Source organism: Cyprinodon tularosa, unplaced genomic scaffold (genome assembly GCF_016077235.1).
Source record: "Cyprinodon tularosa strain WSP-4 unplaced genomic scaffold, ASM1607723v1 ctg633, whole genome shotgun sequence".
Classification (NCBI taxonomy): Eukaryota; Metazoa; Chordata; class Actinopteri; order Cyprinodontiformes; family Cyprinodontidae; genus Cyprinodon; species Cyprinodon tularosa.
The window spans coordinates 530,013-552,026 of record NW_024039378.1 but is presented as its reverse complement, the minus strand read 5'-3'; the positions used below and the strand labels follow the sequence as shown (position 1 = coordinate 552,026).

At 35.8% G+C, this 22,014-nt stretch overlaps 1 protein-coding gene and 1 long non-coding RNA gene across 2 annotated transcripts in view; one reads left to right on the top strand and one right to left on the bottom strand.

Moving 5' to 3' along the window:
• LOC119798687 (myelin-oligodendrocyte glycoprotein-like) overlaps positions 1–22,014 on the bottom strand; it is a 153,548-nt gene that overhangs the window by 21,589 nt on the left and 109,945 nt on the right. The window lies entirely within an intron of this gene.
• Positions 16,669–20,087, top strand: LOC119798699. Its single transcript, XR_005282751.1, has 3 exons — positions 16,669–16,806; positions 19,558–19,625; positions 19,745–20,087. It is a non-coding gene; the product is annotated as an uncharacterized LOC119798699 (long non-coding RNA).

Below are 22,014 nucleotides of genomic sequence, written 5' to 3'. Positions count from 1 at the left end.
TGTTGACCCTGTTTCACACAAGCAGTGACACACAGGTTGCCATGGAGATTTTTTTTCTGTCTTGAAAAAACTTTTAAGATTTTAATATTTATAAGTAACTTGATTTGCTGATATAAATGAACTTCTCAATAACTCTGATAATTAAAAATTTCCCCAAAATAAATAGGATTTTTCTTTAAATGGGCTCTCTGACAAAACCCTTTTGCTTTAATGTAATTCTTCACACCACATTAGTTTCTGATGTAAACAAAGTGTTTTTGCATCACATTCTATACAGTGAGAGAGGTCGATGCGCTCTACGAATACCCTTCATTACTACAATTATTAATAGCAGCTGTGGTAATGATGGGTGATTAGTTGGTTGAGCTGGACATGCTGACAACATGTGTCTTAGTCCAGGTTTCTGCTTCTATCTTTGTTTACTTTTTAAATCCCCGAGGGACATCATCCTTTCTCCAGGTTGTTCAGCCTTTGCTGTCTGTTCTTGTTTGGTGGTCAAATGTCTAAATTATGTGGTGAGGGTGGAGATGAGTGTCAGTGGTGAGTTTGGACCGAATAATTTCTGGAGTGAACACTGCTCCGATATTACATATAATCATATTTGCAATGTTATTTAGCATCCACATTCAACAAACATCAATCTCTTTATAGTTTCACATTCCGATTTAACATGTTAAAGAAAGAAATCAAGGGATATTTTATAAAGGTATAAAACGGAAACTTAAAACAAAGCAGAGAAAGTTAAATAATTACTGAATAAATTTGTTGATATTCCTTCGAAACACCATGTAAAACAGAAAAGAATAACCTAAATTTAAATGTAATGATGAGTTAGTTGAGTTTAACATGTCCTGGAAAACATTCTGAGCTTTCTCAAAATAATTAAAACAGCCTCAGAGCTGAAGATATTTCTGTATAAATATAGAAGAGACAATGACTGCTGCTTTCTATATAATAATGCTGTTTCCAGCCAATCGATTAGGGAACATATTATCTTGACTAAAGGTTTTATAATTATACCTGTAGAGTGAGGAAAGGCTTTTTTCTTCCCTACAGCAATATCCACTTCCTGATATTACCAGTAACTCATAATGTAACGGGGTGAATAGGAATCTTATTTTATTTTGTGTTTTTGTTTTCATTAAGCATAAAGATGTTTTCCCTTGATGCCAGCCCATAGGGACCAGGGGGAACTGTTCAGCCTTACTGGTGAAACTGAAAACGTATAATGTCCTAAAGAAACTTTGAAAGTAAAGCGCAAATTTTTATAGTATTGATGATTAGAAATTATGCCACAAACACCAAACAAAGTGTATTAAGCAGTCACTTTGGGGTAAAGAACTCTGCTTATGGCAGAAAACCAACACTTAACATCTAGGTTAGATTTAGTCTGTAGACTAAACATGGTGGCAGAATCCTGTTTTCTTAAAACAATAAAAAACAATTTCCCTCGATGGGATTTCTCATCTAAACTTCTTTCTATGCAGACAATATCTAATCTTGATTTATTAGATTTTATAGATCAAGAGAAGCAAAGTCTTCAGATCAACTGTGCTTTGAATCAGTATTGAACCCCTTAAAAACCTAGCTGTGTGACTATGACTCGTCGACTATGACTCGTCGACTATGACTCGTTTATGCTTGTTTAACAAAAACTTCCACATAAGTCCTCAGATTTGCTTTAGTTTCAGTCATTTCTGTACAATTTCCAAAAGTAAGAGAACATTGTGAGAACATTTTTAAACATTTAAACCAAAAAATGAATAAATGTCCAAAGTTAGAAATTATTTCAGATGTTTAATGGAACGGGTGATCATGATCGTCTCCTGGACTAGAAGAGCGACTGATTCACAGGGAGGAAAATAATAAAAATGAAGAATGGACTAAAAATATGTTTTCTTCCTAAAAGATAATTTCAACATAAAGAAAAAAATATTTGAAACATTAAAAATATTTTTTATTTCAAAATTCACTCTATTTTAATAAATATTCCCCATCATAAAACCAAAATATTAAAGCATATATTAAAGCAGCAAATGAAATTTTCATAGCATCAAACAAACTTCTGTCTAATAAAGACATTTTCTGTTTAACATTTCTTTAACAAATCATCTGCAGCTATCAGTCAGGTTCTGATCTTCTACTCCATCATTATTCTGTGTCATTAAAGTGCCTCATGTGGAGCAAAGTAAAAAAAAAACATAACTACACCAATCAATTTAAATGTAATAAAATAAATAATATCTAAAAATATAAATGTCTGATCTAATAACTGTGCATCCTGTATAAAACGACATCCAGAACAAACATGCAATATTTCCTAAAAAAAACAAAAACATCATAGCTTAGTCTGATCAACAGATCTGCTTCTAATATCATAATTAAACAGATGCAACATTCTGTAAATGGTTGAAACAACAACTGTATGAAATACATCCAAATACACATGGAGCCAGATTAGTTACATTAAAAGTTAGCAAAGAAAAAGCTAAATAATAGAAAAAAGCTAAATTAACACTAAAAAACTTACAGCAGCACTGTATAACTTTTAGTCACTAGGGGCACTAATCTGTATCTTCCAGGTTTTGTCCCCCTGAAAACTACAGTTTATAGTTGTTTTTTTTGCAATGATCAGACTTCAGACCGCAGCAACATGAACCCCCAACAACATGGAGGCTGCTATGCTACAAAATGGCTTCATCTACAACTGCATCACCTATTATTAAATAATGACGACATTTTTTATATAGATCATTTTATAAATAGTAGTTCATTGCTCTGTGTGAAATATAGATTTCATATAGGCCGAACTCGCTGCAGTCATTATAGTCATAGACCAACTAGTTTGTCAGCTCTGAGTTGCTGTAGCACGAAGATGTCTGCCACAATAAATTCGCCTCTCTGTATTGATAAATAACAATTTCGAAGACAACACCAACATAAAGATTAAGACGTTTAGTTTTTACAAGATAATAAATAACATAATTATGTATAAGATATTACATTTCTGTCTGTAAATCCCTTTAATTACACAGTGCAGATTGAAGGCAAACTTAAACTGCCTTCCTCAGTTTTTTTTGGAATCGGATTTCAGACCACTGTGGAGCTTCTTTTAATTTCAAGTTTCCCCCTCTGCATTAAATCCTACATCAGAGAACCAAAAATATGCTATTTTATTGCCTAACACCATTTGTTTTTCTTAGTTAGCTGCTTGTTTAAGTGCATCCCAGACTCCTCTGGCTCACATTACTCATTCAGTGTCGGATTAAAACACCTCGATATTTTAGATTAACTGTGGCTACAGTGGCCAACATCAGCATGTAAATGTTTGGATGATTGACTCCAGTATGAAACAGTTTGGAGTCTCCTGACTTAAAAAGAGATTATATAAGCATAAGTCATTCAGTCATTCACTACAAAAGATGAGTTTCTTTTCTGCTCTGAAATCTCATATTTTTTTTCTTCTTGGAAATAAATCCAGAACATCTGATCATCTGAAGGTTTGGAGGATTCCTGCAGTCTGACAGCAAACATGGAGAACCTTCAGGAGAAAATAAAAAGTCCAGAGTCAAATAATGAGCCATCTATGAGAGGTGAAACTCAGGTAAATGACTTAACTTTCAACACTGTACTCTAATATCTAAAACATCTCAACACTGCAGCTGCTGAGTCAGACTGACCTGGTTACATCGATAATGATCATGAAGTCTATGTCCATCTCCAGGATCTCCAGGATGCTGCTGCTGCTGTTGGATTGAATGTGAGCTCTTGAAAAGCTGAAGACAGGAAGACTTGATAAGGTTTAAATCTACATTAATGCAGATCTGCCCTTGAGCAAGGCAGCCTGCACGGCTGAGGCCTGATTTGGTGGGTTCTTTTGAAAACTGTGAAAGGGGAAAAAAGGTTTATTATTTAGTTATTCATTAGATGAAGAAACAAGAGATGAAGTATGTTAATTGTTTCTGACCTACTTGCTTGTCTTCAATATATAGATGAGAAAACTGACAAAAATGATGAAGAAACTGAGTGGGAAAAAAAACAGCAGCCTGGAGCGACAAGCTGAAATAATAATGATAAAAAATAAAAATAAATAAAGTCAAAATGCATGAATTATAAGATCAAGACCTAACAGTAACATTTTAGTTGTTATCAGCTATTTGGACCTGTGGACTCACCGGTTCTGATGGTCTCCTCCTCTGGGGTTGGAGTGATGAGGGTTATGTGAGGAGCTGTTTCTGTTGTCGTCATTTTAACAAAGTTTGGGTCTGAAAAAGCAACAATAAATGGATTCATTAGACTCTCCACAAACCAACCAGAACCTGCAGTTTGGACCAGTTCCCTCACCAACAACCAGCAGAACCTCTGCTTCTATGCTCAGGTTTGGGATGAAACACCTGAACCTCCCGCTATCCTCCAAGCTCACGTTGTGGATCCTCAGAGACACGTCTCCATGTCTCAGTCCTTCTGACAGAGACGTCCTCTGGATGTACGTCTCCATCATCATGTCTCTGTCCATCCTCCTGAACCGGTGCACGTACACGTACTCCACACGCTTCTGTGGGCCTGAGGCCTTCAGGTCCGGTCTGGACCACTCCACCGTCTTCTCCATGGCGTTCCAGTCAGGATCCACCCGACATGGAAGGATGACATCATCTCCAGGAGCCACTAGGATTGGTTCAGGTGAACCAGTCAGCTGATAGTTACCTGGAAACAGGTGAGACTTAATTATTTGTGGCAAATAAAAACGTAAAAAAACAAACAAAAACTGAAATTGTGTGACTTGATGGTTTTTTTTCAGGGTGGAAGATTTCTGGTTAAACTGGGTTCTTTTCTGCCAAACTATTGTGACAAACAGAAAAAATCCCCTAACTTCCTGCAAAGAGACACCATTGAGATGGAGAAATTATAAAGAAGCCTCCAGGAGGTTTCCAATACTCCCAGCTGTTCTACACCAGGAAGCAGCTGGTGTAGAAACACCAGATGGCTTCTTTTGTCAAACATAAAACTCTTTTGTGTGCTTCCAGATTGCAGATAAGCTTCCATTTGAAACCCTTTGCTCAAAAGAAAAAACACGAAATAATTGAATAGCTGTGTCCACATAAACCTGCTCAGGCTGAATAAAGGAGAATAGAATGAATGTAAAAAAGCTCTGCCTGCTCAAACCTGCTTTAAAAGCAGATGAAGTAAATCCTATATATCATTTTTTTAAAATCATCAGACTCATAATTTGAGATAGGGACCGATCAGACATACAGATAGACAGACTGTTAGGAATCCAGTTTGTGTGGTCTGTTTGTGTATTTCCTTTTTCCATCACTTCCAGTTCCGGTTCAGCAGCTCACTGAGTACCAGATCCTACTGCTGTTGACTTCCACAGTAAACCTGTTAAACTTTAACCGTGCTCTCTGAGTGGTTTCTCTGCATGTGGGTCAGATTCGTAAAACTGATCATGAAACTGACAGATAGATTTTGTTTAGTACAACTCGCTAGACTTTTTCCATTTTTTAAAGTGCAGTCTTGAGAAAGGTAAGCAGCAGTGATGAAAACACTGTGATGTAAACAAATTGATGTTAATATACTACTGCATAGTTACACTTCCAACATTCAGTTTTTTTTAAAAAGATATATATATATATATATATATATATATATATATATATATATATATATATATATATATATATATATATATATATATATATATATATATATATATATATATATATATATATATATATATATATATATATATATATTCTACATCTCCATCAGTCAACTTTTTAAAATAAATTAATCATTTTTTTTTATTTATATTTTTTAGATTTATTCCAATTCAACTATTGCTCTAATGACAGAAATAAACTAATAAAGTTCATTTATGGGTAAGAATGATGCTAATTATAATGCTTTATTGATTCATGCTTTATTCTATCATAATGTATTAAATAAATGGTGTGTTAAATTATTATATTAAATTAATGGTAGATTTACATATAGTAATTTTAAGATATGTTTCTTATTTTTGTCCCCTTTGACCATTTTTGAAAAAATACAATTAAAATTATCATCAGCAAACCGAAACTGAATGATTTACTGACATTATTAAAGTCAATTACAAATTTTAAATGATGGATTTGGTCAACTAATGGAGTCTGTTCACCTGCTTGTTTTCAAATTTGTCTTATTTTTTTAGTCTGCATTCATAATTTCATAATTTGTGTCTAATGTTGCTTTATTATGTTTCTCATAACAAAAGCAGTTGTAAGGTTTAAACAGCAGAACCAATGAGCGACAAAAAAACACACAATAACATTAATTAAAAATACAACCAGTGTTTAAAACAGTTTATAGACTGTTTACACAAAGCACAAGAAGACCTTTCAAATTTTAATTAAACTCTAATCTAGGTTGTTACAGTTTAATAACAGCTAAAATAAAATCCAGCAGTTTTTACCTTCAACAGGAATCCAGACCAAAAACCAGCAGATGATTAAAGTCAGACATGTTGAACGACTGAAGAGAATCTGATAGAGAAATGCTGCTGCTTCTACCATCACAGTCCGCACACACGCTGACTCAACCTTTCTATGTAGAGAGAGAGGAGCGACTGAGGCTTAAGTATTTACATGATGACGTAACACCTCTGAGTCATTCAGCCACTATGAAATAGTTTAGTTTTGTTTCCACATATCATTGTTTTTCCTATGGTGTGTGTTAAATATAACCTAACCCTGACATCAAAACAGCAATAAAAAAAATAGTTTAGGATAGTAAAGAACAATTTAGTCAATAATATCAGCAATTATTCACCATAGTTCACTCCAGTAAAGATAAAAAAAACAGCCATTCAATAAATCACTCCAAAAAGGGTAGAACAGAAAATGCCACTGAAGTAATGAGTAACTGATCATAACATCGGATTGGATATTCACAATGATAGTATTGGGCAAAAATATTAAGTCTGGTATTTTAAAGACTCAAATACAGACTATACAGACTAGACTCAAATAAAAAAGAATACTTAAAACATTAAACAAAGGCAGAAGGAGCTTCTTTACCAATATTTTAGATTTTGGTCAACATAAAACTTATTCGTTACTACAGCAGGTAATGTACATGGTAGAAAAGAATTTTCTTTAAATTTAATTGCATTGGACTAAAAAATACTGGATCTCTACCTGAGGCTACATTCAGGTGGGGTGTGTCAAGGAAAAAGTATGCCACAGCATAGCAGGTTTCCGGTTTCTCACCAATCAGAGCAGAGTGACTCACACAGGTAACTCACTCCATGTTTCTGCTGCTTCCTGCCTACGCAGACAGCTTCAGTCATGCACCTCTAACACTTTTAAAGAGTTTTAATCCTCAAGGAAAGGTAAGATCTGACAAATCAAGTCTTCTGATATATGAACTGTTTCGTTCTAAAGTATGGTGCTGTACTGATAAATGCACAGCCTAGCATTCTGTTTATTTATATATTTGAGCTTTCAGTTTTTATTCTGCTGGCTTCCTTTTTAACGCAACGGACTAAAGCAGCATTTAGAATCTTACTGAAAGAAAACAAATATGAGTCAATCAGGTAGTGAAGCAAACTGAGGATTATTAGGTTTTAAAGGCTGCAATACTGTACATCACAGCCTAGAGAATTAGAAACTAAAACAAGCCAGTGACAAATATGAGCCCTAGTCTGATCCAACTATTAGAAACAGGAGAAGAACCCCCCCCCTAAATTATAGAAATTAAACAGCTTTCATTCTAGTTATATTTGGAATGGGAATGCTTTAAGGTAGCAATAGTTTAACAGGCAGGTTTTGTTCCAAAAGTTATCGAAATGTATCTACTGTCTTCAAACTAAGACTTTAGTATTGAGTTGCAGAGTGATATGTTTTCCTTGTGAGAAAGTGTTCCTTTTCGTGTGATTACTTAGAAGCTTTGTTCTAAGATGAAAGGAAGTTTCCCCTTAGGGGATAATATAGATAACATGTCCTCATTGTGTTCAAGATTCTCATAACTTGGGGTGAATGGAAACCTGGTATCTGAAACAAATCTCTGTCTTGTGATAAACTAAAGTGTTTCTCCTGGGAAATATTAATGTATGTGTGTGTGTGGAATCTTCTTATATTCAGGTGTGGGATGTTCCAGCCTCAGAATCGCATTCAGAGCTACAGTATATCCAGCCATTCTCCTCTGCACAGTAAAATAAAACTTTTTTCTTCCTTGGATATCAACTCTCAGTGCTCATTATTTTTTACTCCACAGAGTGTAGTGTCTATCAACATTAAACCCTAACATTCATTTTATCATAAAAAAAAATGGTGGTTAAAAGCAAACAGAAGAAAGAAACTCTAAAAAAAAAAATCTAATTTAAATAAAGGTAAATCCAAATCTAAAAGGGAGAGATATTTTATCTTATCTCTGTTTTTGTAGAAACCCTGCCACTCCCACTAGTGACATCATGGGAATTCTTTGGAACAGAAACTGGTTCCGTAATGATTGTCATTACGTGATGTGGGTTTAGTCAAAAAACAAAAACATTAACAAACAACAAACAGGAAAACCTGCCTAGTAGGATGTGGTGTTATAGAACATTAGATACACAAGTAGAAATAAAATAAAGGTCCTGATCACACACATATTAAAAACACACAAAAACGTCTCTCCAAAACAAAACAATTATTACGAAATTGTTCAACTTTGAGCTAAAATACCTCAATAAAAAACTGTAGGCTATTAAAATAAAACAGAAATACTATAAAACCGATGAAACTCATAAACCACACACACAACAAGTGAGTGAAAATGTAACTAAAAGCCAATAAAAGTAGAAAGGACTTGGAAGTCTCACAGTGTTAAGAAGTCCTTTAAGAAAATCCCTATAGCACCAATTAAGATGTTGGAGTGGAGTGGTAGGAAAACTTTATTCCTACGGACAGCCATTGGCCTGGTTAACTTGGCTAAATGTCTGTAATATTTTTACAATATTAAATTGAAAACAGCATTTTACAATCACCATAAACCATATCACTCAAATAAAATCTTTTTAGAAGAATTTTTTAAGCTCATTTTTAAAGAACCACACTTTGTTGGACCCTCAGGGTTTGAGTTCTCCAGAGCAGAGGGGCACAAAAAGTGAAGACGGTGTGGCTAATGGTAACTACTGTGAACAAGTGGAGATAAGAGACTCGCTTTGTGGAACCATTGCTTGTCTTATCTTTTTATTATTTCTTAATCTTCGGGTGTGGTCTTTGGTTAATTTTTACAAATCCACAATACATGTCATCTAAAGGCATTTTACAGAGACAATTCAACCAAATCATACAGTCATATGGTTTCAAAGGGTTATATTTAAGGAAAACCAGCTAAATGCATTGACTCATTGACTCTTCAGCAACACCAAGCATCCTTGCAGCGACAGTGGAGAGGAAAACTCCCTTTGAACAGGAAGAAACCTCCAGCAGAACCAGGCTCAGTGTGAGCAGCCATCTGCTGAGGCCGACTGGGGTTCAAGGAGACAGAAGCAGATATAGAGAAAGAAGCAGAGATATAAAAGGCAACTGTCAACCAAGGCGTACACCACAGTCCAGGAAATACACATTCAGGCAGACGAGCTCCGAACCAGCTCCTATGTCAGAGGATGAAAGAGATTACATACAGTTAGTCACTGTCAGAGAAACAGGACAGTTTACACAAACTGCAGAAGTAGATTGACTTTATATCCAAGATTGTATGAAGGGAACTGGTTTTACCTGGTTCTTGAGATTAAGTCGTTTATAGGTAAAGCTCTGGGGAAAGAGAAAGACATTGTGAATGTTTTGACGTTTTATTATATCATGTGGATTCCCCCTCCTACGGAGTTGGATACTATTTATATTATTTGATACTGTGTACTTTGGGATTCTAGGTGTTTACCAGTCTCTTCTGATCTCTGGAGTTATAGAAACTCCAGCAATGCCTTCAACACCTGAAAGCCAAAGTGTATTGACATTATAAAAGCCTTTGTGGTTTCATCTTTCTGATATTAACTATTACCTATTTTTAAGTTAATACAGTACAGTCTGAACTTCACCTTTTTTTATTTTTAATTTATTATTTTAGATTTCGAAGTTCAAATATTCATCATATTTGGTATCATCACCACTTAACCCTGAACATTAGTAAAACTAGAGATTAATTTAAGCGTTTTCTAAGGTTAAGGGTATATCTTAGGGCTTTCCTGTTTGGGTTATACACATTGCAGCTGAGTGGTTAATTCTCTTGGTCTAACAGACATCATTATAAGACGGGCACACATATCAATGTAACTAGTCAAATTATGAATACAGCTATGTAGTGAAACTACAAAAAACAAATATTACAGATATTTAGTAGATGGCTGAAGTTCTCCACATGAAGGTGTACATTGGCATTACTGTCATTAAAGGAAAACTAACACAGAAAGAAAACCAAAAGACTTAAAAGTGACAGTCTCTTCCTAGTTCTTACCTAGCTTTGCAGCACTTTGTTCCAGCTGTTGCTGTTCAATGTGCTTTATAATTTGTTGTTGGCAAAGCATCCCGATTTTCAATCAATCGATCGAACATCCAGCCAACCAACCAACCAATCGTCCACTTTTATTTGTCCCAAAGAGCATTAATTGCATGTACTGTGCAGAGAATGTGCATACCTCTCAGGAGGCCCATATTTATGAAATAAAACACATTGTGATCATTTCAGTAGGTTCTGTAGCTGAAGCTGCTGTTCACCTAAAACTGATATTACATTTTGCTGCTAAGGCTGCAGTCATGAGACAATCACTTTCTTTCTGCATATTCTGGTGGACCAACATGTTTGACCTTTTCTCAGCTTCAGAGGTTTTTTCATGTGTCTTTCATAAGCAAGGTTTTACTAGTTTAAATCTTGTTAGGAGGAAACTCTTAACAGGAAGCTGTGGTGGGTTTGACACAATCATCAGAGGTGTCATGACCACCCATCCCCCCTTCTAGTGGGTAAAGCGTCTCTCTGTCAGCACGGCAGCTCAGGATGGAGATAACTATTCTGTGTTCTGTTGTTGGTGAGTTATAAAATCTACTTTTTTAATATTTTGTTGCACTTTTTCAGAAATAAATTTAGTTTTGTAGCTTATTACCAGGATGTGATCTTAGTTTTCTTTCTCTAGAGTCAATTTAAGTCATGTGACCTCACCTACTACTACCGGTGAAGATTCTCAGTCATCCAGGACATATGGGGGTCATTAGGCTTCTTTGGTTAGCCTGCAATGCCCCATACCCATATTTCAGAGACTTTCAGAGAGCATTGCAGGCTAACAAAAGAAGCCAAACGACCCCCATTCCAAAGGGTTTTCAAAGCAAAAACAAGGCTTTGATGGGCTACTTTTAAAACCTCAAACTCAAGCTATACCTGACATTTTTAATTGGAAATGCTTCCTTGATGGGAAACTTAACGTCTTCAAACTTGGAAATAAAGTCCAGTGGATTGTTTTTTTTAAACTTTTTTTGGCCTCACCAACTACATATACTGTAATAGAAAATGAATCCGATGTATAATTGACCTATTCAGTGGTAAAAGCTTTGTTGTTCCTGCAGATCAGTGTGTTTCCTGTTTTAGTGTTTTCTGCTTTGATCGTTAGTGGTCTATCAGGTCCAACAGATAAGATCTGCAAATCAGCCTTCATTGTAACCAGCTCATCGATGCAGCCGCATTAACTATACTTATGAGGCCGACGGGCAACGTTGCTGCAAACACATTTTTGTTAATAGGTATTGGATGTTTGGCAAAAGTGTTTAATTGTTTTAAAAACGTTGCAAAGAAAAAAAAAATAAACCAACACAATTTTTTTGTTTTGCAGTTTATATTCATCAGAACGAGATTATGAAGATTAGTTCTTATTAAAGTTTTTCTCCTTTTTGCAGCTTGTCTGAGCGTCCTTCCCAGCAGATCCCAGTTCTTCAAGTATGAGTCTGTTATTCTGAGCTGTGAGGGAAGCTCTGCTGAGTGGAGAATCAGAAGAAACACTTCAAAACAAATACATCATCTCTGTCCATTCTATTCAAATGAAAGAAATAACTCTACATGTTACCTTGATAACCTATATGAACTTGACTCAGGAGTTTACTGGTGTGAATCAGAAGCAGGAGAACGAAGCAATGAAGTGAACATCACTGTAACAGGTGAGTTAAAACAGAGCAGAAGATGATCTGAAATCATTTTTTATTGAGTCTGATTCAGTCTGAGGAGAGCTGACCTGTTTGTGGTCTGGAGAAGGTAAAAGTAACTTAGATATTGAAAATGATGTAGATAAACTCACAGATAAATAGAAATGATAATTTCTAGTATATATCAATTCAGGAGAAAAAGGTAAGTGTTGGTTTCCCTGCAGGGATGCAGCAGTCCGGCATATGTCTTTTTTTATCAGTCTATTTTCAACATTTAAATGAAAACTTCCGTTGCTCATGTAATCAGCAGAACACATCTAGAAATGTAGAAATGTCCACAATTGTATTTAGTGATTATAGATAATACAACTTATACAGAGTTAACTATGAGGCTATAATACAATAATATATAATGAATACAATACTTGGCCTTTATTTCTGAGTGTTTAGGGTTAATAATAATTAATTATAATAAAATTTTATTGATCTGACGATGGAGAGATTAATCGCCATCCCCTTGGCTGCCATTGTCTGGCACCTGGGGAGCAATCAAAGGTTAAGGGTTTTGCTCAGGAAACCAGAGAACCAGGTACTTGCAACCTTCTCAGAGCACAAGTGCACTGCTCTAATCACTAGGCCAACGCTCCCTGTTGATTGAAGTCCTTGTGTGAGGCTGTTTTCCAGTGACCTTCCTTCGTAGTAGGGATTTGACGGAGCTCTGCACTGGACTGAGGTGGAAGATGTTACAGGTTTGATCTTAAATAAGTCTCATGTCTAAGAGAGAAACAAAGGACTTGAGTCTTAGATCAAAGCAATATCCCCCAAACACCAGACGTCATTTAGACATTGGCTTTTAGGTTAAATCTGGTCAATCCATCATAGTCTGGATTTAATACAGAAATATTAGTAAAAAATTTGGTTGTATTTGGTCTGTCTGATTTTGTCCCACTTTAGACATGAAATCCCAAGTTTTTCTTGTCTATGTCTTTTCAACCAATTTTTGCACAGTTGGTATGTAATAACCAAAACTTCCACGACCCCCATGCAGTACCTCTGTGGACCCCCTCTGGTTTAGGACATCCGACTTTGAGGACTAGAACGATGCTCTAAAGTTTCCCACGGGGTCAAATGTACTTAAGGTGGATGTATGTGAAAAGCTTTATTTTTATGACTGTGTGATTCACCCATTCTCATGTTGTGATTCTATAGTTAAATTCTATTCCCAGCCCGCTGGGAATTTATGTTTCTGATACTTTAAGATGTTTATTGCCCTCCCCTGTAGGGGTGGTAAAATATCTTATTTAATCAGATATTATTTCAGCTGTTATATACTGTTTATGACACACAGTCCTACTAACTGTGTGTTAGAACAATAAATGAAAGAGTGATTCGAGCACTAATCATGGTCAAACAGTTATTTCTGCACATACATGGAATAAATTCACCACAACTTCTGTTCAAAATATAAGATTTTATTAACAAAAATCATTCAGCTCCACGTCAAACATATTTCAGTTTAACACTCTCAACTAAGACTAGTAAAACTCAACTAAACTAAACTAACTACTATGTACAAAGAGGAAGGGGGAAAACGGTTGAAAAACATATTACAGTTTAAGATGGATTCTGTGTTTGAAACCAAAGTTTATCTGGAATAATTTGGGATGTGATCAAATTAGCTTTTCACTAATTTTAAGGACATTGGAATGTTTTCAGACCAATTCACAATGCAAATCCATGAGGTGAATAAAACATTATTTGGCCAAATAATGTTCTATTGAATGATTTGCTTAATCAAGAACCAAAAACCTTTAGTTAAATGATTCTTTACCCTCTTTGAAATAGTTAGCAGCGAATAGACATCGGGATTCCACTAAATGACTCTTGGTCATACTTGGCAATGGAAATGTAATGAGCATTTGAGGAACACGTGAACACTAATGTTCTATCAGTGTTAAATCCTTAGTGAATAAAGCTTGTCTAAGCTTTAGCAACAGCTCAACATATATTCCTGTAGCATAGCGTAGCATGCAGTCCATTCTTTAGCATCAATTAGCGTTGTCTTTACTCAGCAGTAAACACATGATATGATTAGCATCATCAAAAGACATATTGCTTGTTCTGTCCCTAATCATGCCAGACCTGCAAACCTTTTTCCATGTCCGTTTGGAAAGCTTGAGTTTCATCCAGTTTTGCAGCTCTGCAGTCAGGGGTTCCTTTGTCTCAGTCTCACAGCAGGGGTCCCCTCAGTCTCACACCAGGGCATGGTCTTTATCCAGTTTGGCTCTGTAAGTTCTGAAACTCAAGAGAAATGTGTTGCAAAGGTTCTGTTTGCAGCAGTTAGGTTCTGAAGAGTTCTGACTCATCCTTGATGGTTCTGGGGATCTGGTTTCCCTGGGGCCTGCATCTCCACTGTGGGCCACAGTGGGCCCCAGCTTTGAGAGCAGGAGCAGAAGCAGGCTGGATCAGACGAGGGAGAAAAAGTGAAGAGGAGAAGAGGAAGAATCCTGTGTGCTCTGTGGTTTTGTTCTGTTCTCACAGGGAGGGGGGTAGGTTTTCACACCTCTGTGACTTCCATGTGACTGCTTGTGGCTGCTTTGGCTGAAAAAGGGGGGCTGCAGAAGTCCCCCAGCTGTTATTCACCAAAGCTGCGTTTTCTTCTCTGGTCATCCTATCAGGATGAAATATGGACACTGCTTCCCAATGTCCAAAAAGTATGATCATGGCAAATGGCATAACACTCACAATAAACTATTTGCTGGGAAAAAGTCCTGACATTGAGCTTTTATGACAGCGAGAAATGTAGGAAATCAGTAAAACTTAATGAAAAGTGTAACGTTGGTGGACAGTGCTTTACTATTTTAGTCTGCGCTGATAACAACAAAGTCAAGGCAAGTCTATATAGCCCAATTCACCACAAAGTCAATTTGAAGTGCTTTACGAGAAATAGAAGCAAAATACAAACAGAATAAAAGCAAGGGATGATAAAAACATAAGTATTAAAACAAATAAAACAGAATGACCACAACCTTAAACTAAAGAAATGTCAATTAAAGGCTTAACTTCAACAGTCAAGGTCAGCTCTAAATAAATGTTTTTTTTTTTTATTTAACTTCAAAGACGGTGTTCTGTATGTGTGTTTCAATGTAAATACCAGATTAAAATATGCTCAGAAAATGGTTGCTCACCACAGTCTGGTTATATAATACTTGTTTGCCTCCATGCTGTGTTTCTCAGGTGGACCGTTGATCCTGGAGAGTCCTGAACATCCAGTCAGTGAAGGAGACAAAGTGAATCTTCACTGCAGAACCAAGACGTCTTTCTCCAATCTAACCTATTTCTATAAAAACGGGGTGCTCATTGGGGACAGCTCTACAGAAACCTTTAACATCAAAAGTGTTTCTAAATCTGATGAAGGACTCTACAAATGTAACGTCTCTGGACTCGGAGAATCACCAGAAAGCTGGTTGGCTGTCAGAGGTGAGAAGGAAATTTAGAAAATATAAAACACCTTTATTATAGTTTTCTTATTATAGTGTTCTTATTCATGTCTCTGTTTACATCTTCTTAGAATTAAGCTCTTGTTTATCTTCTTTATTGAATGACAGGGGAGACTGTAGAGAGAGTGTCACAAAAACCTGTTTATTGTATTATAATACCGTGTTAATTGTGTTAGACTGATATGACTCAGAATTATCTGAAATTTGAACTTAATTTGATTCTATATAACTTCTCTTGTCGAGAAATTTGCAATCATAGTTGTTATTATTTGGCACTATGTGTATGTGGGGAAAACATGTATTCGATAAAAGGCAAATATTCTATTTTTTCCTACTTACATAGATCTACAATTTTTATCGTATGTAAACGAGCTGTAAATTAAGACTCCGGAGTCTTCATTGTTATTATGAAACGATATTTTCAGAAACCTCCAATTAGATAGACTGTTTCAGTCTGGAGTATTAGACTGACTAACTGTAACATCAATAACAGCTGGTGAAACCATCTAACTGATGTCGATGCAATGAGCAGCCATCTTGAATGTGGAAGTCTGGTAGGGTTGTGTTGCCCCAGCTTTCCGATTCATCATTCTGACTTCATTCTGAAGGATTTATGGCTGAAGATTTCTGTCTGACTTCAGACTAAAAATAGAACTAACCAAAAACCACAACACAGACCTGTCTGGAAGAATGCCTGCTAATTTTGCCCAGAGCAACAGGAAACATCTGCTCTCTTTGATCCCAACAAAATGTTTCTCTTATTTTCTATCATATTCTTGTTTCAAGTTAACATCCTAATTAATTATTCAATAATCACGCAGTGAGATTTTTAGTTTTATTGTGTTTTCTTTTAGTGTTAAGTTAAATTACAGTGATAATAAAAGAAAGAGATCCATTAAATTACTGACTTCTCCCTTCTTTTTAGTATATAAACCTGCAAAATTCATATTAAACACTTTCTTAAAACTTAAGTACTTTTTTTCCCATACTCAGGTAACCTTGCTTGTATGTATGCCAGCTAACCAGACGTCTGTCTTTCACAGTCCTCAGTCGTCAGACGCCTACATCTCCCCTCGCATACATAATACGCCTTCTTGTGGTCGGTGTTTTCTTCTTCATCATGGTGATGATACTCTGCTTCTGGAGAAGACATAAAGGTCAGTGTTTTCACAAAAAAACACTAGAATATTCTCTAAGACTGAGGTTTGCCATTAAGACAAAAATAAAAGTAATCTATTGGGGGAAAAATCATTTTGGTATCTGCAGATTTACCTGTATCTGTTTGGTGTTTCATCCTCTCTCATATCTGATGTCCAGATGTCCAACTGATCTAGCCTGCAGCTGTAATAATGTCCTGAACATTTAGCTCAGTGAATCAGCTTACCTTGGCCTCTATAGATTTAGGTGCTAAACTCTTTTTAGAGCTCGATTCTGGTTCAAACTATTAAACATGTTATATTACAGCTGCTGGTCTGTTTTATAATACTCTCATTTTTATATTTCAGCCTCTAAAGCACTTTGGTCATAGAAGTTGTTGATGAGACACTGACCGGTCATAGATTTATAATCTCACTGTGTGATTAGTTTGGTGACATCATGCAAACATTAAATCGGATTCTCTATAAAGATTTAACTCAGAAAAATAAAAAAATAATGAAGAAATAAACAATAAATTGTAATGTAACCTGGTTCAGCACATTTATGCTGGTTTTATCCTCCTCAGTCAATTCATCTGATTTCTGAATATCATCTAAAAACCTTCCAGTTGCTCTTTTAAGCTGACTGATAGACAAGGCAACCTTTGAATTAACCTTTAACTTAAATATGACATCACACTTTGCTGTGTTGCACGGCTGTGATCAGCAGTGTGACTTTGACCATCATTGATGATATAAAGCCAGTTAAATCCAGCTGCTGTATCCTAATGATTTATTTTATTTATTTCTGCAGGTAGGGTGGACAGTTCTGTGTTCTTTCTCTGCTGTCATTGTCTCTCAGGAAGGGAAACCTCAAAGAATCACTGGTGACCTAAAAGTCACCTAGAATAAACTCTACAGTATTTTTTTATACTGTAAACAGATCAGAGCTCTGATAATAACAACACTATAAAGAAACAAAACCTAAATGCATCACAACCCAAAGCTGACGTGGGTTGAAAACTATTTAAAAAAATAAAATTCTTTTGCTATTTATTCTTTCTGGTGCGTAATAAAGTGCTTCACACGCTTTGGTTGACGTTATAAGACAGAAATAACTTGCTACCACGCAAAGAAAGGCGTGACCATAAAATAACAAAAGAGAGCATACCAAAGAGTGATAATTAAAGAATGTTTCTCTTTTGTTTATTTTAAGCAGATGTTTGAAAGAAGGCCAAAAGCTTTTCTTCATTATAAAATAAGATGCTCAAAAAAGATTAACTTACTCTAAGCATTAATTTTTAGAGTGATCCAGAGACTTAGATGGATATTTTTACACAGTCTGTTTGCACAGAAAGAAAATAGGACTTATCCCTGATGTAGAGACAACTGGGTTATTCTTCTACATAGTTGTTAATAAACGTGCCTCCTCAAAAAGATTTTTTACTGCTGCTTCTAATCCTGTTTGGGCCAAGGGAGGGAAATCAAACTTCACGTTTGAATGGACTGCATTTCAGAGATTAAAGTGCTAAATTTGAGCTCTTGAAAGTGTTGCAATCTTATTCCTTTAATGAAATCATGCACAAGCTTTCGTTTATTACATGCACTGTCTGAGCAGCAGCTCCTCCCTGTCTTGTGAAAATGAGTGAATGAGGAATATCTATGTGGCCCCTCCAGAAGGCCCCTTTAATCACACTGTGCCGCACTGTAAACAAACACCCATTTTCTCCGATCAATGAGGGGTGATGTTAGGTTTATTCAATGATGATTATAAAATTAATGTATGCTTATGAAACATTTGTGCAAGGGGATGCTCCACTGCGTCTTGTGATTCAGTCAGGAGACCATCTTGCCTTGTCATTCTGGTGGAGCATCTTGTCCTTTTGAACTGATCAATTGTTCTGTCAGAACAAATATTGTTTTGTAACCATGTGTTATGTTCTGTTAATAAAAGACGGCTGCAGGAGAGGATTCGGTGAAAGAAAGCTTGAAGTTGGGTTGGGCTTTTTCTTTCCACTCCTGCAGAAGTTGCTTGAATCTCTTTCCTGTGTAGCCTCAAGTTCTTCTTTTACAAAACCTACTTTTTCTGAACCTAACAGGTGATATGAGGATTAAAGTTGAGATAAAGTGGCTCATTTAGTAAAATGAGTGGCCTGTCATTAGGTCTTTGCTAAACTATTCAGATGTTGGAGATGAAAAGCATCTAAAAAACTACAGGATGGACCATAGCATATCTGCTTTAGAGCAATAGAAACGTTAAGGAACTGATTTAGTAGAACCTTTTTATTTACTTTAATGATGGCTGTTGAATTTATAGACAAGCATAGACATTTGTTAATACTTCATAAACTTACTGTGGAAAAAGAAAAGTAAGCAAATGTTTTCTTGTGAAAATCAGCTGTTTTCCCCCCCTATTCAAGGATGATGGTCCAGCAATTATAGTGCATCATAGGCCGATGTCTGATCTGTCGGTGCTGGAAAAATAATCTAATTTCCATGACCAAGTCAATTTTATCATACAATAAGCTCATCTTATCATATCAAACACATATTTAAAATAAACACATAACTAGAACAGCTGCGATAGAGATTAATGGCATTGTTGCTCTTGAAAAGAAGCAATTTAGTGTGGCTCATTATGTAGAGACTTGAGACATGAGACTTTCACACCATGTCAAACAATAATTTTCTCTGTTAGTCAAGCCTGAGTGTTGATTGATTTAATTATCGTTATACCTAAATAGATTCATGGCTAGTTGTTTCATTAAACAGAAGAGAATCTACAGAATCTTCATTCTACAGAAGAGAATCCCAAAAAGCACAGCTTCTCATAACTTACAGTAAGTATACATTTTCTCGCAGGCTCTCTTGAGTTAGAATTAGATTGATATCAAATGAAGAATGTAAATTTAACGTTAGCTTGGTCTTCTCTTTTTATTTTTCCCCAACTTTATTCTAGGTGCTGCTCCAACCATTTATTCAAGAGGGAAACCAGAGAGGAGCTGATAATGTGAAATCCAGCATTGTAACGCATCAAGTAACACATTAATCTTTCTCACCTTATTTACATGAATTGATGTATAAAAAGGGAATTATTAAAATGCACATTATGCTAAATGGACACCCTGTGAGAATCTTGTGTCCTGGGTATCCCCATCATTCATGCATCCAGAGCCAGGATGCTTCTCCTTGCAGCTTCTGTTTAATCTTAGAAGCTAAACTGTGTCTTAATCTAAAACTTGGTAAATATTTCTCGTACTTTGACTAATTTGTTTGTTCAGTTTATAAATATATGTAAAATGTTAAAATGATATAACCTCCTTTTAGCTGTTTTGCATCTTATTATTCATTTGTATTATAGAGCTATAACTGATAAATAAAAAAATATATATATTTTTTGCTCGCTTTTCCTATCACTTATTTATCAAATGCTTATTACCATTTTACACTTTCATCCTCTCGTTGGTGTTATTCCTTTCATTGTTGGGATGCATTTTCTTAACTATTAGTTCAAACAATAATGATAAAACTGTATATTCTCACACATGTAAATGTTAAATTTTCAAAACTGACTTAGAGAATGAAACAAGGAATAACATCAAAGATGAAAGACATAAATACAGTGTGAAACTGTTTAGCTTTTACTCCACAGAAAATTATCTTTGTTCCTGATGTTCCTTTCTTTCTATAACAAAGGATAAATTCTAATGTCATAAAATTTGAACACCAGGCCATCACAGGGCAACACAGAGACAAACAGGACAAAAAACCATTCACTCACACACCTAAGGAGAATTTAGAGGATCCAATTAACCTAACAGTGAAGTTTTTGGACTGTGGAAGGAAGCCGGAGTACCCGGAGAGAACCCACACATGCTCATGGAGAAAATGTAAATCCATGCAGAAGAGGGCCGGGAATCGAATCAGCAACCTTCTTGCTGCAAGGCAGCAGTGCAACCACCTGCTCACCATGCAGTCCAGTCTTAATCCAATGGATCTGAATTAAATTGGGACATAAATAGAATCTATCCTACTGCATTTAAGTGCAAGGTGTTTATGAAGATCGTTGAGATAACATCTGTTATAGTTTAATATCATGTTTATAGAAACTGATTTAACTTTTTAGCCCCAGTGGCAATAGATGGATATGACAGAGTATAAATCAGATTAATTTAGTCTATTGCCTCCTTACAAAGAGTGTTATCACTTCTAATGTTCAGAGCAGGGCGGATTTGGTTCCCAGCTCATATAGAGCTGATCTTATTGTCTCTATGTAGGCCAGCTAACCTGCTGTCTTTCTATTGGAAAGGCTGCTTTCGTCCTCTTCTTCTTCCTGTTGTGATCTGCCTTCTGCTGTTGATCTTGCTGCTGTTGCTTTGCCTCTGGAGAAACTACCTTTCAAATAAACATGAACTTTACACCCTGCTTCATTTTTATATTCAACAGTCAGACTGATTAAGAACCAAGAATCCTAATAGTGATCATGGACCCAGAGTTATATATTTCTTATTACACTTGGCTCACAATGCATCAAGTGAATCCCCTGCTAGAGCAGCAGTGAATGGACAATGGTCATGAAACAGGGCGACGGTTGCCTTAGAGGTAGGGGTGGATATAAGTTCATTATTAACATATATCACACTATTGTTTTATAAAATTAGGATGTTAAGACATTACAGTCTATAAGAATAATATTTGTTACCGGCCAATGCTCCAGATTTTATAAAGCTTATGAGGTAATTATTTCTAAAATGTATGTTATAATGGAGGAGTTTTATAAGCTTGTTTAAGCATATGGCGTAATCATTTTTACAGGATTTAGCTGTAGGATTTTTTTGGCAGTCTTTCTGAGGCTTTTATATTGTTTCCTTTAATCCTGTCGTTATATCATGAAACTAAAATAAAGAATAGTCATGTACGTTTTGGCCATATCTTCGAGGCCTAGGTAGTGTCTTTCCCCAGATGTGATGGGGAATTCCAGATGTGATGTCGATCACATCCGAGAATCGCCAACAGTTACACCAACAAACATTGAGATACTTGTACAAAACTAGACTAAGAAGCTCTCTAACTTTGATTGAGTCAAAACGTATTTGTATGGGTGTCTTATCTAGCTTTAAACTATCAATTAATTAGAGGCAAGATCCATGTTTTGAAGCGGTCAGACCAAAATTCGAACATGATCTCATAGAGAAACTGTAGAGGGATCAAAAGATTAGGGTGATGGCA